The following is a 25,532-nucleotide window of genomic DNA, read 5'->3' on the forward strand; positions in this document are numbered from 1 at the left end:
ATTTTGTTCAAATATTGACTGTACTGAGGATCAATATTATCTTTTCGGTGTATAATGCTGAAAAGCATATGATCGGTAATCACAAAACTGTTACTCAACAGCGATTCCGATAAACCTCGAAGAATAAACATATTATGAGGGGTGAGATAGGGAAGTTGAACCATTTCTTTTTGAGCCATCTTGGCAAAAAATCGGTAACGTCGTTTGGATAATAAATGTCGACGATGGATTTTCCATAAATCCATTTCTAAATGCTTTCTTCTTATTTAAAAATGAGTAACGGGTTTGAAGTAATTGGGAATGCCGATAAACTTCTCTTCCCCGTCTTCCATCTCTTCGACTACAGGGAGGGAAAGAGGAGTTTCGATATCCAGATCGGTTGAGAACAGAACAGATTCTTTAAATAAGATAAATTCGCGAACTAAACCTCCTACCTTGTACGAATTTTCTCCGAACGTGTACCGGTTAGAAATTTGAAGGTTTAGAATACCTAGAAAAGAAGTTGTCGTACCAAACATATTTTCAATCGAACACTGAAAAGTATGTTTTAAACCCTCTCCATTAAAGATCCGACTCTTTCGTATACACCACATATTTCTATGAATTTGAAATTTATCTTGGGCTCCTTTACAAGCAGAGCAGAACGCGGGATCGCACCGGTCCATGAAAAAACGACAATTCTCCGCAAATTTGTGTTGCGGATTCTCTTTCATGCTTTCGCCAATTTTAGTTAAAGGAGCACACAGTCGAGTCATGAACGAAGTTCCTGTTTTATTATTCTCCCCCGGTTTCAAATACCAATAACCAGCCACGAGAACATTATAGCAATTTTGTAAACCAATAATGTTTCGGATGTGAACAGTATCTTTTCGAGTTCCTTTGGAAAATTGAACTTTTTGTTGACAATGTGTCTCGTACAGCGGATCGTGATTTAAAACATCTTCCCAGTCGCGACATATTAAGTTGAGAGCACCTTGACGTTCTTTTAATTCGTCGATAGCTTTCTCAAGGATGGGAGAAGAAAGAATATTCTTGATAATCAACGAATAATCCATTCTTACTCAATAGATTTCTTCTTTTCGAACAAAGTAGAATGTAGTATCTTGGTTATTAGACTACTGGCCTTAGGAGATGTTACCTCTTCAGCAGCACAAACTGATTTGAAGCGAAAATGGGATGACTTAAATAGATAAGCGAGAATTCATTCTAGAAAGAATTTTGCAGTCTTGTTTGGTTGATGAAGTCGAGTGGAAAAAAAAATTTGTGAGAGCTGGAAGAAAAATATCTGGAGGGAAAAAAAAAAAAAAAAAAACTTTTTGTTAATTTTTATCATGTCTTTAGACATGATAAAAATTAACACTACCACCCTTTTGTCTCTGAATGATGTCTTACCATTTCTAAAAATAAACTATGACTCATTCTTTTCTTGGAATTTTATTTTTAGAAATGGTGAGTCATGGTGTATTTTAGAAACATGGTGCTGAGACATCATTGAAAACAAAAAAGGGGGTCATTAATTTTTATCATGTCTAGAAGACATGATAAAAATTAACAAAAAGTTTTTTTTTTTTTTTTTTTTTTTTTTTTTTTTTTTTTTTTTAATGGTTGTAAATTTTTCTGACATATTTTTTCCAGCCAGATTTTCAACCGACCTTTTCCCAATCATCATTTTTTAAAACTGGCTCACTATTGGTTTGTTTAAAAATGACGTCATTGCTTCAAGAACTATATACACATAACTTTCTCGTATTCACTTCTCTATACGGAATGGGGTTCCCAGCTGACATAGCAAAAACTATCTCGCTTCATCTACAACTCTCGTTGATGATCTATACAAAATTGGGTAATTTTTTCCACGACTTTATACAGTTCTTGATCACAGGGATCTATCTGCTTGTACGGCTTCACGTGAATTCTTAAATCATAGCGCTCGTCCATATTTTCATTGACGTTATCATCGACCCCAATTAAAAGAATGTCGTAATCGTACAAGACTCTGATATGTTCCGAACATTTTGAAATATTATACTTTCGGCACGACTTTTCACATTGCGTGCGGCCAAATATCCGATACGCATATCGTGCAATATCGTGCAATGAACTATTGATCACTCGCTCGACATAATCATCCGAACCTTTACTCCACAAAATGATATCCATATTGCAAAGACGTAAAAACTGGATCAGGAAATTGGTTTTGGGTCGAATTTGAAATGTTTCTCCTTCCAAGCGTCTCATCCATATCTAAGACACAGACCACCACCATCTTTCTTTTTTAAAGAAAGAAGAAGATGAGTCGATCCACTACTCATACTATTATTGAACACGTGAAAGAAATTGTTTATTATGCTCCTTCCAAATGTCCTTGGCATTTTGATTATGCCTGTTTTCTCATTTTAAATAATTTCAGTCAAAGACGATTCCACTGCCTGTTTACTTCCCACTCGATGCAGTGGAGATCTTACAGTGCCAGCAGCTCTTGTGACTTGCCCGAACATTTTTTCGATTTGATCCTTCTTCATCGACAATTGAGTTCGGAGTATGTGTTGCCTTTTGCAACGCATTTCCGAGAACGTTCGGGATATACAATAGGTCTCTTTGAAATGAATCCTGGACTTTATAGTGCTCGCATTCTTCAACCGGAATATTTAGCAGAAACGTTTTACACGTTCATTGTTTTCTTGTGTAGTATTTGTTATCGACTCGGAGGAACGGCTCCCGTTTTAAAATTATGTTCTTTTGTGTACACGGACCATCATCCCGTGCTTGTGGATATTGGAGCTCTGAATGTGGAAAAGAGAGAATGCATCGGTCATCGAGAATTTTTAAACGAGAAGAAATGGCATCGGTTCTTGAAACGACGAACGACTCGAGACATTATTCGGTACGTGAAACTCATGCATCCGGATTATTTTAAGAAGAAATGTCGTGGTCAATGCATTCTCTCCGAGAAAGTCGTCTTCAACGATGTAACGCATCAACTGATTTGTAAAAGTCGACAACGCAGTCTGGCCGAGGTTTTAGATACTTTTCAAGAACTCATGCCCCATGAGCCTATTCGTCAACTCATTCGAACGTGGCTTTCTGCGAGATAAACAAGAAGATGGATTATAAACAACTCGTCCTCGATTTATTGAAACAGAAAAAATATCCCATTTTATTGGGTTATGTGGTCATGGATATTTATTACAAAGAGGTTTATAAATCAGACGGGAAAGTAAAACGATTTGACTCCCCATGTTTCGAGTTGAATCAAAGATATTTAGAAGAACCCAATCCATATAAACTGGAATTTATCACTTCGGACGAGAGTAGTAAATTGGTTATTCGACGACAAATCGATCCTAAAGATTTTAATATAAATCAATATCCGGAAAAATGTTTTCGTGTTAAACTGTCCAGTCACCATCTTCCTGAATTTGATATGTTTAAATACAAGATGTTCGAAGAACAAATTTATAATTTCATAATGTATCTGAATAGTAACATTCCTGCCATTCGAGAATTTTTGAACTTAACTCACGACGAAAGTACTCGATATTTACCCCAGTCCATACGACTATGGGTGTATAACTATAAAACGGCCAAGATCACTCATCAAATTATGGATCCCGAATATTTTGGACCCCGTTCATCTCTTTTACTGGAAACACGCATGATTCAAGGTTTATTGTCACCGTGCACTTCTAAATCAGTATTATTGTCCCTTCGAGATGATTATGCTTGGAAGAATCATACCGATAAAGCCATTTTACCGTCTTATGTATATGATTACGATCCTTATAATTTATATTATTCGGATCACTGGAAGGCTCTTGTCCCGCTGGCTTTTAATCCGTTAGAAAATCCCATCATTTGTTAATATTCCAGTTGCAGCACGTACTCATCGTCTTCACTCCCGTCACGAACAAAATTGATGTAACGTTTCGTTTGAGGATCCTTGTAGCGACAGACTTGGCGAATACCCCGACAAATAGATCCCGGAAAATTTAAATCTCTATCCATTCCTCGAGTCGGTTTTAGAATCAGACCCGATTCGTTTGTCTCAAGGGCTTTTATAAACTTTTGATCGTAGCCAACACGAGCTTTGAGTTTAGACTTTCTCTTTCTCCCTCTTTTTTTGGGTAGAGGAGCCAAGTAATGCCGAATGGGTATATCTATACTCGAAGAGCGACTTCGGGATCGATTTCGGACTCTTGTTGGACTTGGAGATCGACTTCGGACTCTTGTTGGACTTTGAGATCGTGTTCGGACTCTCGTTGGACTTTGAGATCGACTTCTCGATCGACTTCTAGAACGTTGACGTTGAGATCGACGCCGCATATTTGGATTTATTTCTACTTTATTACGGTTTAAGAAACGTTTTACATAGTCTTGGACACGAGGTTCTTCACTCATAGCGTCATACCAGTAATTTTCCGGAATGATTATAAATTTATCGTCTCGAAACTTTATAAACTCTTCTGGACTATAGCGGGGAAAACATTTTTGTAAATGAGACAAGTCGAATAAAACGTGCCCCAACGAACATGTCCCTGTCAATTCAGAACGACGCACGTTTCGATTTAATTTCTCTTCTAACACTTTTTGAACATACTCAATAGGAACTTTGGAAGGATAAGACATTTTTTTTTTGCTTTATATTCCCCAAATGACTTGTCCATAGAAATATAATCGGAAGAAAACTGAATCTCGAACGTGCTGGTGTGTATCATAGTAAGCGTGATCGTATAAATCAAACACATCTAAATGAGCCAAGGCATGTAAAGTAAAAATGAATAATAATTGCCATGTCGTTTCATTACGATAAAATCGAGTTTGATCTACATTGACCTGATTAGCATAATAGGTGTTCATATTGATCGTGCCTCTGTTTTGATCTACCAGCATCTTGTTCGAAGTGGAATAGTTTAAGCAGTAATTGCGATGAATTTTAATAAACTCGAAAAGATTAAAAATAACGTAGACGGGAATTTTTCCTTCCTCGGTTTCGGTTTCATTAATATATAACTGAATAACCTCTTTGGGTCCTCCTGGCTCTTCACAATAATACATGGACATTTCGTAACGGTCCAATCGACGAATTGGATTTTCCAAGATACGATTGAGAATCGAGACCCATCGTTCAAATATGAAATGGAATTTTTTAAAATCGATCGTGGCCCAGTCATCCATGATTTTAAAGCATGCCGTACAAGCATCTCGCCAAGTATTACTTTTAGACTGAAGAGCCGTTTGACGACAAGATCGACGTTCTTCGTGTTGATCAACTCGTCTTTCCATATCCTTATCCTTTGCTTTTTGTCCAAAGAAAAAAAAAAGATGGTTGAAATGTATATATTCTTGATGCTGTTTGGTCTCTTTCTATTTTTCTTTCCTACTTCTGTCATAGAATCGGATTCCATCCCCATGAACGAATCTATACCGCTTAAAGATTGTCGACGAGAAAAAGTCTGGTGTGTGGATACATGTGATTTTCTTTGCACAAACGGGGAAGAAATGCAATGTGTTCGAGGACTCTGTATGCCCAAACTGAATCCTTACCCGTGTCAAACTGAAAAAGGGGGTATGATTATTCTTACCGAAAAAAATGGATTGTATCAGTGGTCGTGTTACTGTACGGATCCAGCTTTTTACAATGGACCGGATTGTGGAGAATTGGCGAAAGACGTTTGTCAAAATGGTACATTTATCTATAGGGGGTTCAATCAACATGAATGCATGTGTCAATTTCCACAATTAAAGGCTATGATTCAAGGAAAACCTCAGTGTGTGCATAGGAATATAGCTCGGTTTTATCGGGATCCGTAATGAACTGGATCATTAAAAAATGTACGTCTGAAAATGTCTCAAATTTTTTGAAAAAACAAACCGTGACTCTATCTTACATTGGGTGCAATTAGAAATTACCCCTCTTTTCGTCTGAAAATGATGTCTCACAATTTCGAAAAATTGAAGACATCAATTTCGGACGAAAAGAGAGATTTTTTTTTTCTACCAAATCAATCGATTTGATCCTTATGGTTTTGTAATTATCCAGACTCTCACTTATCTATTTAAACAATCCGACATTCCCTACAGATCAGTCTGTACTGCTGAAGAGGTAACATCTTTCAACGCAGCTTCTACGTTACGACAAATGCTTCAATAAAGGTAAGAGATTTTTCCTTCTTAATTATTTTTCGTTTTACTAGAAAGAAATGATTATCCTATTTTTTTTGAACCTATCTAAGTGTTTTGAGTTCTACTTCAGATTACGAAGTGCTTTTGAAGATCCAATCTGGTTATCTTTTTCAATCCATAAAAGCAATGATCCCTATATTTTTTGAAAGTTTTTTAAAGAATAGACTCTTGTGTTACTGATTCCATCTCTTTTTTAGCTTCTTCTCGTATATATTTACGATATTTTGCAATTTTCATGGAACGTTTAATGATGGTATAGGAAGGATTAAAGGGTCGATACGGAAAATACTTTCAAAAGAATCGTTTTAATTTTCTTAAGCAACCATCTAATGATCGAGGGAAAAGTGGGCCGGCAATAACCCAAGCCAAAAATTCATACAAAAACCGATTACGTTGATCCCATATATTGGACGATGCCAATTTCTTTTCTGCATAATGTCGTCGAAGATCTGTTTCGTTCAGAAGTTTTAAAATTTCGTTTGCTTTTAAGTCAGTTTCAAGAATGACAAGAATAAATAAAGCTATCTCTTCATATTCATAGCGATCTATAACTATTTTTCAAAGTTTTTTGAGATCATTTAATGTAAGAAGAGGACCTTGACATCTTTTAATATGAATTTGGTTTGAGCGCTCCCTTTTTTCACCGAGCAAACGGTATAAAAACACGATTTTATTTTTTATTTTATTATACGATTTCCTCTTTTCCTCAGTCAGATACTTTTCATATATCTCTAGTGCTCTTTTATAATGATATTTTATACCGTCACCATGTTTTTGATACCAATCATAGAATTCATTAAAATAAAATTCATACTTACCTCGTGTTCCTTCCGAAATATTCATACGTTTAATAATATTTTGACATTCCTCCATCGACGGACATTGTTTGAATACTGTATTGTCAGGCTTATGTCTATGTTTAGGAAGAGCGTTATCCCAACATTTCCATCGTCTCATTCGTTTGTATTCTTTTTCTTTGAATCGAACGTTTGGATCTTTTCGCCTTTCTCGTTTTCTCCATCGATTTGCTTCTTTTACTCGTTCCAGTGACCAATAATGTTTCAAATATGCTTTTCTTTTTCTTTTCCTTTCAGATAAAGTTGTAGGTTCCTCAGTATCCATCTTGATTCCTACCCTTCATTATTAATTATTATCTATTATTTTTCACTTCGTCTTATATTTTTTAATCTAATCCTTTTTTGGTACCTAAAAGGTAAATTGATTAAAAAAAATATAAGGATTCCATAAAACTTTTAAATTTTCCTTGACCGTAAAATAACAAAGATCCTAAAATCCTTACCTTTTAAATGTAGTGTGTCCCATAGGACAAACCTGTTTGTCCTATGGGACACACTAGATTTAAAAGGTAAGGATTTTAGGATCTTTTTTATTTTACTAAAAATTTGATAAAAAGGTTTATACTAGAAGGTTTCAAAATTTTATTAATGATATTAAATTATTATTAATGATTTTTTGAATGGGTGCCAGGATCTGACGCTATTGATAAAGAAATAACTTAATCCATAATATATATGTCTGAAAAACAAATATCATGAAGGGGGAACATAGTTTTCCTAATATTTCTCTTGCTGTGTTTCATAAATCATGTAGATGGTCAGACAAATTACTAATGTAATGACAAATAAACAGTAAAGCTGAATAGTATGAATAAAAGGCATAAATGTCTTATAATTAGATCCAAAAACGGATCGGAGAAATGATTCATAACTCATTTTATCTTGTTCATTCCTTTCTCTCTAATTACATACAAGTTCTATCAATATCCTTAATGGATCCAAGATTCTACTTCAACTATAAAATTGACTCATCGTAAGATTTTTTTACTTGCAGATACTCAAGGCAGTTTGGTCTGTTTATTAGAATTCCAAATACATTTCCCGCATCTGTTCTAACCAATGGATTCTGGATTTACAACGAGCGGTTTTTATCAGAAGCATAAAAGATTTTCCCCATCTATTCTCTAGCCATGGATTTTAGATTTTATTAGACCCCTTAGCGAATGTCAGTTCGGATACTACGCCAACTATAAAATCGGCTCATCGTAAGCTTTTCCACTTGCGGATACTTTCTCAGATGTCTATTTTCTTCTTTTTTTAATCCGACCCTCTCAAAAACAAAGGATAATGAATATTCATAAATACGCTACACTTTACAGCCAATTTCATGGCTTGCATTTAGGAGGATTCAATGTGATTCAAGATACGATTTTTTTCCCTTAGCCCATATGCGGCTTCAACCTTCTGTGATTCGAAAACTCGCTCATTTCGATAAAGTCGTCCCGAGTCAGAAACCACTCGTTCTCGCCCTAGCCGCCTATTGTAAAATGTCGGACTTGTCGTGTACCGTTTTTCTTCAACGCAATGCATCATGGATCCTTCTTTTAGAAAACGAACGGGTCATTTTCCCCACGATCCCGAATTCATCGGAATCCTCCCACAATCTTTTAAACTTTTCGCTACACCATTTTTTTGTGAAAGATCCTAAAACGATCGAACGGTATTTACAAAATCCCGTGTTCGAAAACGTGTACCGCTCCCAAAATAATCATACAATTCTATATTTAGACGAATGGGATATACCGTATCCAGGAGGACATTACTTTGATGATGATAACGGGCCCAGATTACATTTACCAGAAGATGACGGAGGGAAAAGGTATCGTCTTTGTTTTTTGTCCAACCAGGTCCATCACGACAACGACCTCGTCCATAATTTCATCAACGAATGGAAAAATCGACCGAACGTTTATTACGATCCTCTGAAAACGCGAACCGCTTTTCCGTCTTCCTTTATTGAATTTTTACCGTCCGTGAATCCTGAGAAACCCGTCCCGTTTCCCATTGAGTACAATAAGAGTACGGCGCTCATTCAAAAACAATGGACGTATCAGCACCATCCTCAATATATTGTCCAAGATATTTTGAATACGTACGATCAGAGAAATTCGCTTGAGAAGGTCGGACTCTTGATCGAATACCCGTTTCAAATCGGGTTCGAAAATGCTACTCGATCGAATCCTAACGGGAAATGCATTGGACTCGTCGTCAACGGTTCTGAACCGGAAACGATTTTATACGTTCGATCACCGTATCAGCGGTACATGGAATATCAAGCCATCCCCACGACCGTGCACTGGATTCCTATTCTTTACGAACCAGAAACCACGTATCCACTTCAACCGGTCGTACTCTGTTCGACGATCATCGGGTTTGAATACAAAAAGGCTTTCTTATGTTTAAGTTATGTCATGCTCGAATCTCATCCGAAACAACCTGCTAATAGAAACACAGCGTGTCTGTTCCATCCCGTCACAGATGTGAGCGAATTGACGTTTCTCGAGAGTTACGAATACGATTGTCAGCATGCGCTTCACCGAGTTCGATATGCTTCCATTCCTCATGATTTATGGTGTCTGACCAAAATCGAAGAAGAAAAACCAGTTCCACTTGCTAAACCCTATGCTCATCTACCTTACCTGGTTCAATCATGGCTGGAATTTTATCATCAGAATCGTTCCACGGATCCAGAAATCAGGTACGGCAATCTGAAACTCATTCAATTGGCTCTAACTTTGGCTCGACATAAAATATGCTTTTCGGCCGAAACGGTCGAAACCGAAGAAGAAGAAGGTATCATTGTACCAAGAAATTCATCGTCCCCGATCGTCATTCGCCTAAGTCGGGAAGCTCGAAAATTTCTCGATATTGTCCGGTTAAGAATTGAATTTATGGAACGACCAGTTTCCTCTCCATGTGTTCTGTTGTAAAGAGAAAAAAAAACGAAGCAAATATCTGTAGATTGAGAGATGGTGATTCCCTTAGCTCAGCTAGGAACTCAACTCACAAGAAGTGCGAACGTTATCCACTGATATACACAATTCTTGAAACGATGACGTCATCTTGAAATGTCTTGTGAATCGAGTCGGCTGGAAAAAATTTCTGAGAGCTATTAAAAAAAAAAAAAAAACTTTTTGTTAATTTTTATCATGTCTTTAGGACATGATAAAAATTAACTCTCTCTTCTTTTTGGCTGGGAAGGATGTCTCACCGTTTCGAAAAACAAACCGTGACTCATTCTTGCAATGATTGCCATGAGAAAGGATGAGTTATGGTTTGTTTCTTCAAACGGTGAGACATCCTTCCCAGACAAAAAGAAGAGAGAGTTAATTTTTATCATGTCTTAAGACATGATAAAAATTAACAAAAAGTTTTTTTTTTTTTTTTTTTTTTTTTTTTTTTTTTTTTTTTCATCTACAGAAATTTTTCTGGGCTCTCAGAAATTTTTCCTAGCCGACTCGATTGGCAAGACATCTCAAAATTCTTTCTAGAATGGGCTCTCGCTTATCTATTTAAACATTTCAAGTTTTACTTCAGATCGCTCAGGAGGGTTGAAGAAGAAGCATTTCGTAACTTGGAGATCATATTGTATTCTTTTCCATTTCGGAATTGGTCAAGATTCGATTAGGAGCAGCAATCAAGTAATCATACATCTGATTACATCGTAGCAAATAATCGACCGTGATCCAATTGAGTTGAATATTCACAATCAACACTAAAAAATAGAGTATTTCAACGCGAGTTATTTCGTACGTCATATCTCCCCGTTGAGCGAACTGGTCGGCTATCTGATCTATTTCCGTAATGATAGTAAAAAGTTCAGTGGATACACGACCAATTCTGTATTCCATTGAATTGTAAATGGAAGTACGAGGTTTTGTTTTCTCAAAAAATACAAATAGCCGTATTTCTCTTTTTCTCGAAACAGCGTTTGAATATAGTCTCGCACCGCTTCCCGTAGTTCTGGATCGCGCACCAGTTCGAGCGTGACGAGGCTCGTGAAGGGCGGAAATTTATGAAATTTGATATATTGAGGTACCATGGTATTCAGTCGAGGACGATATTTATGATGAAGAAGGTGATCGATAGGAGTCTTTAAGCATTGAAGTGTAACGATATCCATCTTTTCTTATACGAATTTCCAAATAATAAGGCCGATGATGACAAGAACGATTCCCAACAAGATTGGTTTTAGGTACGGTATATTACCCAAAACATCTAAAATACCACTCGTGATGGAACCCGTCACGTCTTGACTGAAATGCGTTAAAGCTTCTCCGATCGTGGGTCGACGGCATTTCAATTCTTGCGTCGGTGTACAATCGTGATATTGACAATCACATAATCGACAACACGTATCCTCTTTCTCGTTGTCGTACCCTTCACACGCATTCCATTGCTGAATAGGAAATCCCGTGCACGATTCGATCCCGTGAACAGGTTCGGGTTGACAACAACTCAATTCTTTAAGTTTACAAACCATGTCCCCTCCGTTGTAGAGAAAACAGGCCGAATTGTCCCGAATGTATTGGTTGACATATTGAGAACCGAGCGCGACGGCCGTCACCCCTCCTGCGGTCAGAAGAGCTTTCTTACTAAACACTTTATTAAAAGCTTTTTGAAGGGGTTTATTCTTCGCGACGACTTTAGCGACCTCCCCTGCTCGTTTGACAGGAATGTCGAATTGTTTAAATTGTTTAGCGACTTTGCCTCCAGACTTGTTAAAAAATCGCATGTCTCTTGACCCTTGCCGGATTTTCAGAAACCAAGACAATGAACGAATCCAATTGTATTTTTAGTAATCGAAAAATTCCTTGTGGGTCGGACAATATTTCGGCGTTTCGGAATATTCTCTGCCTGAACCATCTTCGAAATCCTTATGGATTGCAAATTTATTATCATCGAATGGAATCGGAATCGCATACCAAGGTTGTTGGACCTTTCCTGATTGTGAAGGAAAATTTCTCGTTTCCGAAAAATACTGTCATTTTACCGACGCGCGAGTTCCTGGATAAACATTTCCGACCCGATTTACACGACGTCCAGTTGGACGATCTCACATTTAAACTCAACCCGTGCATCGAGCACTATATCAACCACCTGTATTCTCAAGACCCGACCGACTTGAAACGCAATAACGCCATGGATGTGTTTGATCGGCGTTTCCATTACGAACTGCTACGGAATTTAAGTGTTGGCAACACGAACGAAATTGGTTTAGGCGTGAACAATACCACGAAGATGCAAGAAGAAATGATGGTTCATTTCAAGAGCACGTTTCAGCAACGTCTTTGCGGTTTATACCACTATATTAATAATTCAAATGTAGCGACGCTTTTTGACAAGATAAAGGTATGCGACATGGCGAATGGAGGTCTCTTTGTCGACCCTAAAACGGAATTCTCTCCTTTTTACAATTTCCTGCTGGCGCATTGTTTATTCGATTTTCATAAACTACCCAATTTAGACCTCGTTCCCGAAACCGTCATTTCGAATGTCGCGTACAAGAAAGGGGTTGGGTTTTATACGTTAGAAGATATTTGTCACCCTGAACCGATTGTTGTGATGGGAGAAGAAACAGGATCTTCGTATCTCTATCAATCCAAATGCATCACGTATCCCAAAGAAACGGCTTTAAATAAACAATTGACAAGAAAGGATTTGCCCGATAATCTCATTATGAAAAATGCCATGCAGTTTTCTGATACGCGGTTCCTAACTTGCTAAATGCGAAAAGGTATGGAGAAATAAATTGATTTGGTTGGGGGGGTTAAAAAGTCAGTACAGAAAAATTTCTATTATGTAAAAAAGGAAAAAAAAACAAAATGGTAATATACCTTGACACAGAATCTGTTTTCATCATGTAGAAGCTTGCACACAAACCACAGCATTAAACGATCTGAAATGAAACTTGAATGGCTTAAATAGATAAGTGAGAACACATTCTTGAAAAAAAAATGATGGTCTTGTTGATCGAGTCGGCTGAAAAAAATTTGTAAAATTTAAAAAAAAAAAAAAAAAAAAACCTTTTTGTTAATTTTTATCATGTCTTTAGACATGATAAAAATTAACAAACCCCTTCCCTTTTTGTATGGGAATTTTGTCTCACACTTTCTAAAAATAGACTATAACTCATCCTTTCTAATGGCAATCATAGAAACCTCACCTAAATAGACTGGATCCTCATTGCCTTTTACATCCTCAGCCTCCTTCTTAGACTTCTCTTTCTTGAATGGTTTGCACAGATCTGGATTGATCTTGCTTTTGATGGAAACCTGGTCTAGATCCACCTTTTCAGTTTTGATTTTCTCTTTATCGAAGGTAGTGGAAATGGTTTCGTTAATAATATTTCTCGAAGAAGGTTCTAAAATATTTAACTGAAACACGGGCTTTTCGATCATATTCAGAGCATCTTCTTGAAAGAGAATCATATCTCTACAAATGCCTCCTACTCTACAATACAAAGCGTCCGTTTCGTAAAAGTACCGCGAATTAATTTTAATATTTAAAATACTCGTACCAATAAACATATCGTTATTCACAAATTCTTGGTCCAGGGTTTCTTGAAACACGTTTAAAAGGGTCGTTCCATCAAACACTTTGGTTTTGCGTAAACACCATTGATTTTGAGACATCTGAGAATTCAGATCATTTCGTTGACTCATTTGCCGACACGCTTTACAGAGAGAAGGTCTACATTTTTCAATGAAGAACCGACATTGTTCTGAAATCAGCATTTGGGAATGATCGGCAGCCACGGCTTTGGTAATGTCCACCAGAGGAGGACAGAGTTTACATATGAAAGAATGGGCATTCAGATTCCTCTTATAAATAGTAGCGCAGAGAACCCAATACCCCGCTACGAGAATATTATAATGATGATTGAAATCTTTAATATTTTCAATCTGAATATAACCTTTTTCTACGGGATGTTGGAACGGGATCGCTTTAGCTTGAAAATCTTGAAACTGAGGATTGTTGGCTAATATATTTTTCCATTCCCGGCTCACGAGGTTTAACGTTCTCGGGTTATTTTCAACGATTTCGTCAATCCCCGCTTTTAAAATCGGGTGCGCAAGAATACGATCGATTAACTCTGAATATTCCATAGTTCCCCTTTATTATTACTTTATGGACTTCTAAACATCTCGGTCTGTTTCCTCAATTCTTTCGCGTACCGGTCAATGATTTCAATCGTTTGATTCATGCAATAGGTTAAGAATTCATCTTTAATGTAGGCTGTATGCGACCCCTGCCAATCTAACCCTCCTGTCAGAGTTTGTACGTCCCATTTGATGTATTGCAATAAAACATCGGTCCATTCTTTCATAGTCATATTGGATCGAATGCTTCGATCCACGAAATCCAATTTATTCAGCACGGATCTAATATATTCCTCCGACGAAAAAACGGTTTTTCCGTACACGACATCAAATCGTAATCGAAAATAGGACACGTATAATTGATAAAACAGGTCGCTGAGCATTTTGAAATCGGACGATACGGAGGGGGAAGGGGTTGGTTCGGTTTTAATGTGTTCCAATTCCTTTTGCAAGTGGGCTTTTTCGTCCAGACATCGATCTAAAGCGTGTTTGGCATCTTGTAAATCCAATGACAGACCTCTTACATAGTCTTCGTCGACCGTCGATACGTGCTTTCGTTTATATTTCGAAGTATCGGACATTTCTACATCCTGCGGAGCTACGAGAGCTTTAGCCAGTTGGTTTTCTAAAGTTTGGTTTCGAGACCGAGACACTTCCAGTTGGTTTTGTAAATCTTTCACTTCCCGCTGTAATTCCTCCACTTGATCCGTAGGATACGTAATGGCCGGTACAGTAGTGGGTTCGTTCACTTCGGTGATGTGAGGACGTTCCTCCAACTGCCGTCGGTATAGGTCTCGTTCCTGCTCGAAATATAAAATCACCGAATTCGCCAATTCTTCAATGGGATCCGGTATGTTCGGAAACTGGGCTCGAAGCGTGACAATTTGTTTATAAACGAGATCTTGAAATTGTCGATGCTCGTGAATCACGTTTTGGAGTTGATGGACAACGGCTTGCGGCCAATCTTCCCTCTGATCACTAGGGTCATTCTGAAGGATCGTTTTTAGGAACGTGGTCAATTTCGTTTTGGCGTAGAGAAGGTACTCATTACATTTCGTATAATTACTTTCGACTTGATAGAGTTTCTGTTTCAATTCGAAAAGTTGTTCTTTGGTTTTACGGAGCTCGACTTCACAATCATTGCGATTCTCGACCTGTCGAGCCCATTCGATCATGCTCGACGCCAAATTATCGAATTGAACGACCGGTATTTCGGGAAAATGACCTTTCAGTTGCGCCAATTGCGTTTCGAGGGTCCTCTCTAGATTTTCTTTGAAATGGAATACTTTTTCGAGTTGCGAGAGAATCTGATCGTAATCCGTGGCCCCAAAATACGCATTCCATTTAGTCCGTATCAGAGTTACCAAATTCGTTTTCAGGACCTCCAGTTTCTTTTCCAAAGCGACGCGTTGCCGTTTTTCATGTTCTAGACTCTGCTGTAATTTTTTATGTTCTTGGCTACGATCCCGATGGAGTTGAGCTTGGATTTGTTGTAGGACCTCCTTCGCTTCGTTCTGGTTCTCAATCGATTGTTGAAGATCGTGCAGTCGTTGCAAGAGGGTCTTGTCTTCCATCATGCTTTTAGAGGAAGAAGGGAGACTGTGAAGAACGGTATGAGCTAAATTGTCGGGCGTTAGCGATTGATTTAAAGCATTCCCGAGAAGTGTTAATTGGTTCAAAAGCAGTGTTTACCAATTTTGTAAATACTGGATATACGTTTGAATTTGCTGGAAGAAAAACGTTTTCCAATCTTGGTTCGCACCTAAAGGTTTCCAAAATGAGGGGGGAAGGATCGTCTGTAAAAACGTCATAAACTGCGTTTCGTGGAACTCCTTCATTTGCTTAGCCATTTCGTCTCGAAGAATCGTCTCGATATGAGGATTTTTCTTTTGCAGCGTGTCAAGAACGCGTTGAATACCTTCCTGGAAATGTGTTTCGGACTCGATGTTCCATTTTTGCAGGAGGTCGGTTCGTTCTTTCTGACCCTGCTCCAACTGCTTTTCCAACATCCGTTTTTCGTTTTGACAAAGGGTCAATTGTCCTTTCAGTTCCTCGTTCAATTGCTGGACGTGCTGTTTTTGTTCCGATTGATACGATGTTAAGAACTGGTCGAAGGTTTCTTGTAATTGCTCTAATTTAGATCGCGACGACTCGATCATGAGCTGCTGAGAAGGAGGCGATTCGAGCGGTAAAGTTTCAATGACCGGTTTCAATGAGCGGTAAAGTTGTAGAAGAAGGAGGAAGTTTCAGTTGCTCGATCGTTTCTTGTAAAGCCATTTGCAAAGGGCGGATTAAACTTTCCGTTCGTTGCATCCATTCTTCAAGTCCCGTTTCGTAGCGTTGGTGCAGCATTTGCCATTCGTTCATCAAACGGTTTGGAAACTCGATATTATTATTATTATTATTCAATTGTTGTTGTTGTGGTTGTTGTTGTTGTTGTTCTACTATTTGCCTTTGCCATTGTATTTTTTCAGACTCATGCGTTCGAATTTGTGTCTGTAAGGTTTCGTGATCTCGTTTCAATTGCTCCCACTGAGTTTGTAAGGTTTCGTGATTCCGTTTCAGCTGCTCCAACTCAGTCTGCAGGGTTTCTTTCTCCCATGTAAGGCGTTCCAATTGTCGTCGCAAATCCATGACTGAATGCTCTTTTCCGAATCGAGCGGTATTCACATATTGTTCTTTTTCCGCTAGAAAATAACGCATTTCGTTCCTGTGCTCTTGTTGGAGCGTCTCGATTTGTTTCTCAAAAGCTTTGCGATCTGCCTCCAATTGAGTTTCCAAAGAAGCGATTTTGTTTTCCAGGTCCTGCGATTCCATCGGAACAATCTCTTCCAAATGCAAGCCCGAAATGCGAAACAAGAAATCGATGATGCTCGAACTCTTTTTATACAGTTGAGGATAGAGATGGAGTAAAGGTCGACTCAGGAGAAAAGCATCGATCACGTCGTCTCGAAGATTTTGTTTGAGACCATCAACGACATTTAAAGATATAAAAGTGGCGTCGGACTGGTATTGAATAAGACATCGAACCAGTTCTCGTAACATTCTTTTCTTTTTGCTTTTTTTAAATCATTAAAAGGTAGGCTACTTTGTTCAAATCGAGCAACATATATTGATATTTTTCTTCGGAGCGGGACGATAACCAAATCATGACTTCTTTCAAGTAGCGACGATTCTTTCTAAAGTGGGAAACGTATATTTTAAATCCTTCTCGGGTCCATAATTCATTATTTCGGTAAAACGGTAGCCAATAATTACATTGTTCACGATTCACGTCGAGGAACGTTTCATGATGGAATGACGTAATCATGGGCGAAACATACATCACTAAAGACATATTCAAAACGACAAACCAAACACCGGTTAATTTCGTGTCGTCAAAAGTAATTTCACAAGTATAAAAGTCCGATGGAATAGAATCCGTATGCAGGTAAGGTGGAAGGGAGCGTTTCCACAATTTATGAAGTTTGGCAGCCAATTGAGCACTCGCAGCTTCTCCCGTTAAATGTATGAAGTGGAGAACGAGCATGGGATGTAAATAGTGATACCAGTTGGACCACGATTCCCAGACGTGCGTATTTCGTTTGAAAAATCGGAGGCGCATGCAATGCTCTAACTGGAAAGGTTCTCTTTTTATGTAGGTCATCGTCAGATCGCTTAAGGCGCGAAAAGCCATATTGCGAGGAAGTACTTTCCAGAACAAGGAAAACGGATTGATGGTCGAACAAACAAATAAGGTATTATTTTCATAGGAGACCTTGATAAAATCTCGAGAGGGAAATAAACTTTGTAAAAACTGATCGGTCGTATCTCTAGAGACGTTAATCCAACGAGGATCCTCTTTTGTTCCATGCACGCAAAAGACTAAAGACCCATGAGGAAACGGATAGTCTTTGTCTAAATTTTCTCCTTGGAAAATGAGTCGATTTTCACTGACCACGAGAATGCAAGGTGCTCGAACGAGACCCGGGCTAAAATGTTTCAAAGTATCGACATGGAAGATGGGTAGTTTGAAACGAACAGCTATAAAATAATATTGTCTATAAACATTTCCATACGCTTCCACATAATCCGAAACATTGTAGTACTTTTCATTATCCATGACAGAGCTTACTTTATCTCGCCTTCTTCCTCGAAAGGAATAAGTCAACAGAGCCAACTTACACGCTTTATATATACATGAGAGATGACGTCATTCAAGGACATAAACAAGGACGTTTATGTCTAGAAAAGTAAAAGCTGGCTGAGAAAAATTTCCCAGATAATCTGAAATGTATATTTAAAAAAAAAAAAAAAAAAAAAAAAAAAAAAAAAAAAAAAAACGTTTTGTTAATTTTTATCATGTCTTTTAGACATGATAAAAATTAACTGTCCCCTCTTTTTGTCAGGGAAGGATGTCTCACTCTCTAAAAAATATACCTTGACCCATTCTTTTATTGGAGTTCTATTTTTAGAAAGGATGAGTCATGTTCTATTTTCCGAAAGTGTGAGACAACATTCCCAGACAAAAGGGGAAGGTAGTTAATTTTTATCATGTCTAAAGACATGATAAAAATTAACAAAAAGTTTTTTTTTTTTTTTTTTTTTTTTTTTTTTTTAATATCTACTTTAGAATTTTTTTCTGAGTTCTGGCTAGAAAGAACTCTGGTTTATCTATTTAAGATGTGCGAAACGAATTTCACTCTAAATCATTCTGTGCCGTGAATTCAACAGTATATAGGAACAGACTTTATGAAGGTAAAAGTGCTCAGTTTATTTATTCTTTAGAGGAGCACGTGGAGATTTTATAGGATATTTACTTACAAAGCATTGCTTGTATTTTTTTAAGAAATATTAATCAAGTTAAAGATATATAATCATGTCGCAGAGCCTCCATTATTTAACAAGGATTAATTCGGTTGGAGATGCGCCCAACGATGCTTACATTTTCTACCAGATGTCGGGAGGAATCTTTTACTGTAACCGAAAAGACTACGCACAATTTTCTCGATTTTATACTCGAACGTCTGCCGAAAATCTTTTTTTAACGATGGATCTTTGCTCGACGACCCATCATTCCCTTATCCTAGATATTGATATTAAAACCGAATGCGATGCATCCCTTCCTTCATCTATGCTCTACGATTATGTAGATTCTGTTATTCTCTCAACCTTAAAATTTTACTTTTTATCCCTTAAGCATTTTACTTTTATTGTGGCTATTCGTCCAGGAGGTGGTATTCATGTCCATTTGCCGGAAATTTCGATCGCTCATGATGATTATATTCAATTCTGCAGCCAACTTCAACCCCGGTTCTATCACGAAACATCTGAATTTATTTTCCAGTTGGACGTTTTAGCGAATGCGACGCTTGTGAATTCCTCCAAGCCCTATACGAATAAATACGAACCCATGCTGATTATTTATGTAGACGAACAAACCACCTGGCGTTTAGATTTGACCAATCCTAATGCTTTCAGCATGCGATTGTTAGGCATTCAATCAAAATTTAAACGTCGCAAGGATAATACCAATTCCTTTTTTCGTAAACTGCTCCACCTCCAGCCAATGGATATTCAAAAACAACTTTATGAATATATGATGCCTGTGGTGACACTGTACGATCCTTTGTATCGAGTATCGTATCCCACGCTTATTAGCAAAGATGAGGAAGCTGGACCCGACGATGAAAAAGTGGCTACGTTTGTGTATAAACTAAAAACCCCGATGTATATTTACAAAGGGAAGGATTTTGAAACCGAAGGTCATCATTGGTTAAAAACGTTTTACTTTATCAAGTTTAACGGGTTTGTGATTTCAGACTTTGAATCGAATAACCGGGCTCTAAAACGATGGTACCGGGAAAGTCAAAATTCTATCGTCATCGAAAACGATGTATTCCAGACGGTCAATCAAGCTCTCAAGTTAGACAATCCTAGTTTGCATTCCGATCCCAATCCCCTTCGTACGATTATGCAGTACAATCAAGGTTACTATTTTTTACCTGTCTTTTGTGCCTTGTGTCAACATTTACGAATGTCCTCCCATACACTCGCATCCCATTTGCGTACGATATTAGAATCTCACGAACTCATAGATTCTGTAGAAAAAATCAACAGTAAAATTATAGATATCATTTCCCAAGATTTTACTCTCGACACGATCCTCTTTTGTGGTTCGAATCTCAATCCTAAAATTTACAAATTTAAAGATAAACTGGAAGCTATTATCAAAACCATGAAAGGCGTTATTTTATATTCGGTGTCTGGAGATGAGCTCGTGGAACAAATTCATCGAATTCAAGAGCGATATTTTCCGATTCTCGTCATTACCATGCACAATTCCTGCAAGAAACCTCAACGCTATATGTGGAATAATATCCACGAGTACTGGCAAGAAGTGCCCCACCAGATAGAAATTCTAAACCTGATGAATGCCATCTGGTCCTCCATTCAGGCCTATGCTCGGAATCAGTTTGCCGATAAAACTAAAAACATGTGTCCTTTCACAGACATTATGAAACAGGTCAACATTAATTATGTGGTCTCGTCCATTCTGAGTCGAACCAACATTGATCGTAAAATCATTCAAATGGATCGACATAAATGGCATATTCGAACCCACGATTGGGTTCTGAATCTCTTGACGGGTCATGTAGGAGGGACGGTTCCGGAATTTTACCTATCGGATCGACGTCTGGGCATCAATTTTAGTCGACACGAGTTGATGCAATTTCGTCACGATCCGGATTTGATAGCCATCTATCGTTTATTAACCGACCGGAAATTTTTTCTACAATACCTGAAAAGCTGTTTTCTCGACCTCACGGACGATTTACTGGATACGCTGCGGGAAAAAGTGCGCGAGTTTCATGACAAACTAGAAACCAACCCGCTCATTCAAAGCATGCTTCATTTTTATGTGCACATGTGTAAATATACGTGTTTCGAATACGATCTGTTCATGTACCTTTTAGATGTCCTGGCCAGTCTTCTCATTGCGACCAATTACGATCGCAAATTTTTTATTTTGAAAGGCAACACGCGCAATGGAAAAAGTAAATTCTTTCAAATGATCTCGAAGGTCTTTGGAGGCTATAGTCATGGTATTCGAGCCGTCAATTTACAAACGACGAGTGGTCAAGGACTATCAGCCCAACCCGAACTGGCCTCTTCGTTATTTTGTTGTCGGGTAGTGACTGTTGAAGAAATGTCGGGAAAATTAAACGAAAACCTCGTGAAAGAAATCACGGGTAATTCGACCACCAGTTTTCGGAATTTGTACGAGCAAAATGTAGGAGAGATTCCCAGTGCCAAACTCATGGCTTCTACCAATACGTTCCCAGTGTGTACGGCCACAGAGGCGTTTAATGATCGCGTGGTAGCGATTCCTTTTGACGCCGTGTTTACGAAAAATGCTCCATCCCTCACCTCAGAACAAGTGATGCAGGATCAATATTTACTCGAAACCAAAGATTCTATCGTCGAAGATTCCTATAAAGGTTTCTTTTTAATGATTTATCTGCATCTGGCCCACAATATTAACATGGAGGACGGCATGATCCGTTACCGTTCCGAACCTGAAATATTAGTAGAATTCAAAAAAGAATTTCTATCTTCGACCGATATTTTTACACAATTCAAACAGTATGCCGATGTACAAATCATTCCCGGTTCTGTTACGACCTTTAACGAACTGAAATCGGCCATTCGACAATTTTTGAAAACGATGCGCGACACCTCCATCCACGAAACGGAACTCATTATGCGTTTCAATGATGAATTTGGACATTTGAAACGGACCGAAATGGATTTCAGTTCCTTTTCAGCCGAAAATAATATTTCCTCTTCTTTGGATATAGTAGAACCCCTTCAGTTTGAAAATGCCGAATTGAATTCGTCTCTCCAACGAAAGCATGACGACGAAGAGGGAGAACACTCAACCACGAAACATTTAAAAGTGGACGATGAACCCATTGATCTGCCTCAGCATAAAAGACAAGTTATTTATTACGATAATGTTATCATCAAAAATCTGAAAAAAGACAAGAATTACTAACCTTTTTACATATGCATGAGGTAGGTTCCCAACATTTCATTGTGTAATGACTTGGAAAAAACAAAAGTTGACTGAAGAAAGCCAGATTTCAAGATGTTTCTTCTTCAAAAACACAAAATCATGTGAAGTGAAACTCGCAATGCTGAAATATATAAGTGAGAGTCCATTATTAAAACATGGTGATGTCCGGTCGATCGAGTCGGGTTGGAAAAATTTCTAACAGCTGAGAAAAAATTCTAAAGATTTAAAAAAAAAAAAAAAAAAAAAAAAAAAAAAAAAAAAAAAAACCCTCCTTTTAGTCTGAAAATTGATGTCTTCAATTTTTCGAAAATTGAAGACATCAATTTCGGAAGAAAAAGGGGATTTTTTTTTTTTTTTTTTTTAATAGAATTTTTTCTCAGCCAGCTTCGAGTCATTCTTTCTCTTCTCACTGACTATATATAAGAACGTTGTTCTTACAGTCCTGGTATTGACATTAACGTAGCTGCTAGAATAAAAGCCATTGTAGGTATTTCAGCTAAGCACAAACAGAGGCATGGAAACAACTTTTTAAGAATTTCTTCAACGGGTACCGTGGATTGATAAACGCAGTTTCCTGCAGCATCGCATGTGCGTTTATAATGTTCTGAGAGAAGATACTTGTACTGTTCAAAATAATTCCAGGGAATGAGGACTTTTCCACTACATGTTTTAGCAAAGTAGATTTCACCTTGGGCATCTTTCAGGACGTAAGGTTCTTCATTTTTCACTAAATAATATTCGTTCCCTCTAAAATCCACCGGATATCGTTCTTTTCCGTCCGCGTATTTGGCCAGAACGAATTCGTTTTGAATTTGAATAACGAGGGATTTTTTACGTTGTAGAGGATATTTTTCATTTCCTTTCCGATCTTTGGCATAATATGGAAGGCCGTCTCGGGTTTTAGCGAAAGGATCACCTTTGTCGGGATAGATTTCCCCCTTTTGGGAGTGAATGGCATACCTTTCATGACCATATTCACTTTTCACAAAGACTGGATCTTTTTTTCGATATTTGTAATATTCGCTACCATATCGATTCGGATAAAATTCCATTATATTGCTTTATCTTTTCAAAAATAAATTTCTCGTCTAATGATTTTATTTTTACTTTTCTTCGTGAGCATGTTTAACTAATAAATATTGATGATATTTATTGCCGTGCATTAAATAATCCATTGTGATCCAAGTATATTTCGGATTCGCGAGTAGTGCGTAAAAATATAAGAGATAGATGCAAGTGACATGGTAATGAGCAGAATCTTTAGGAAAAAACTGACTGGCCATTTTGCGAATAGGGTCTAAGACTTCTTCATTCGATAAAATAAATTCTTCATCATTCCATTCCAGGGCATTAAACAGGGGCTGCTGATCGATTAAAAGATATAGGTGTCCATATTGCGACATATTATCTAACACGTGACGGATATGAGCAACGGCCTGTGATTGAAAATCTCGAACGAATCGAGGCGTAATCTCAAAAAATAAATTCAGAAACCGGTACGTCGCTTGATAGTTTTCAAGTTGAGGATTTTGCCCAATCACGAATCGGATGAGTCGATCAATCGGTAATTGAATAGTTTACAAAACAGAAATATCGTAATACTCTGCCATGCTTGTTTAATCCTTCGAACCGAAGAAGAAGAAAAAAAAAATTAAATTAAATTGAAAAAAAAATGAATCATTCAACCTTTCTTCCATGGCGAATCACCGAACGGTTCAATCGACAAATAGGTCCCTCCTTTCGATATATTGTTCTTATTTCCCATATTGCCACGTTTAATTTGGAAAGAGATTTAAAATCGACCTTGGGTCTTCAATCTTGGTCCTTAATACAATTTCTACAAAAGTTTCGTCAACATCGAGTGGGTATAGAATATATAACTCTGTTCACTCGCAAGGATAAGATACATCTAGTACCTATTGCAGTACAAGTATCAGAGCGGATTTGTTTCCAACAATTAAAGAAAAAGTATGGAACTCAATCCATCCACTTAGTTGAGCCACCTATCTAAAAGGCAAATTGAGAGATTTTCATGTGATAACCGTAGAGGATTTTAGATTCAATGTTCTCCTGAAACAAGATGACCGATAAAAATAAAACATGGAATCCTATATCGTTCTCAATTTCGAAGGTTTCGAATTGAATGGTGATCCTCTCGCCAAAGAAATCAATCTTTCTTATAATGATGACTTTTCCGACTATATTATTAAAGAAGTGGCTTATATCACCCATGATCGTTCCCAAGGCATTATCTACGTGGAACCACCCATACCGTGGTCTGAATTATCCTATTCCGCCAAACAAAGTGTATCGAGTGTTCATTTACCGTTAGCGGATATAACGCATGGCTTTTCATGGAATGAGGGTCATTTGCGGTACGATCAATTAAAACCGTTTCTCGTAGCTCTAACGGCAGGATATAAAAACATTTACTGCCCTCATTATTGAAAATTAATGTTTTGTACCAGATACTGGCCCGTCCTATTTATTTCAATTTCGTCTCCAAGAACAAGGAGGCGTTTCATACCGCGCCCATACCAATGAACTATGAATATTCATCGTTTTGTCCGAAACATATAGGTCGGACCAAATATTGTGCTTTCCAAGAAGCTTTGTTTTATTTTCATCGCCTTCAAGAGTACAAGAAAGAAACCTTTCCGTTTGTCATTCATAAATCTTTAGAAAAAAATGAAAAAGAAAGAGACTTACCTCCAACATTATCCAACACGTTATAGAATACTTTTTTTTCCTTCCCCATGAATGAGTCAACTAGGATCTAGGTGGGTCCCTCTTCAACAGCACGTACACATTTGAAGCGAAACTCGAAATGCTTAAATAGATAAGGAAGAGTTCATTCCTAAAAAAAATGGTGATGACTTGTGAATCCAGTCGGCTGGAAAAAATTTCTCAGAGCTATTAAAAAAAAAAAAAAAAAAAAAAAAACTTTTTGTTAATTTTTATCATGTCGTCTAGACATGATAAAAATTAACTAACCCCTTTTGTTTTCAATGATGTCTCACCATGTTTCTAAAAATACACCATGACTCATTTATTTCTTGGAATTTTATTTTTAGAAAGGGTGAGTCATGGTCTAATTTTCGAAAGGGTGAGACATCATTCCTAGACAAAAAGAGTAGATAGTTAATTTTTATCATGTCTAGAAGACATGATAAAAATTAACAAAAAGTTTTTTTTTTTTTTTTTTTTTTTTTTTTTTTTTTTCAGCTCTGAAAATTTTTTTCCAACCGACTGGATTGAAAAGACATCCCAATCTCTTTAAGAATGGATTGTTTCAGATATTTTTCTTTCTCTCACGACTTTAGTTTTTAA

The sequence above is a fragment of the Stegodyphus dumicola genome, chromosome 9, assembly GCF_044657685.1.
Source record: "Stegodyphus dumicola isolate Sdum_Otavi_A_Nest chromosome 9, ASM4465768v1".
NCBI lineage: Eukaryota > Metazoa > Arthropoda > Arachnida > Araneae > Eresidae > Stegodyphus > Stegodyphus dumicola.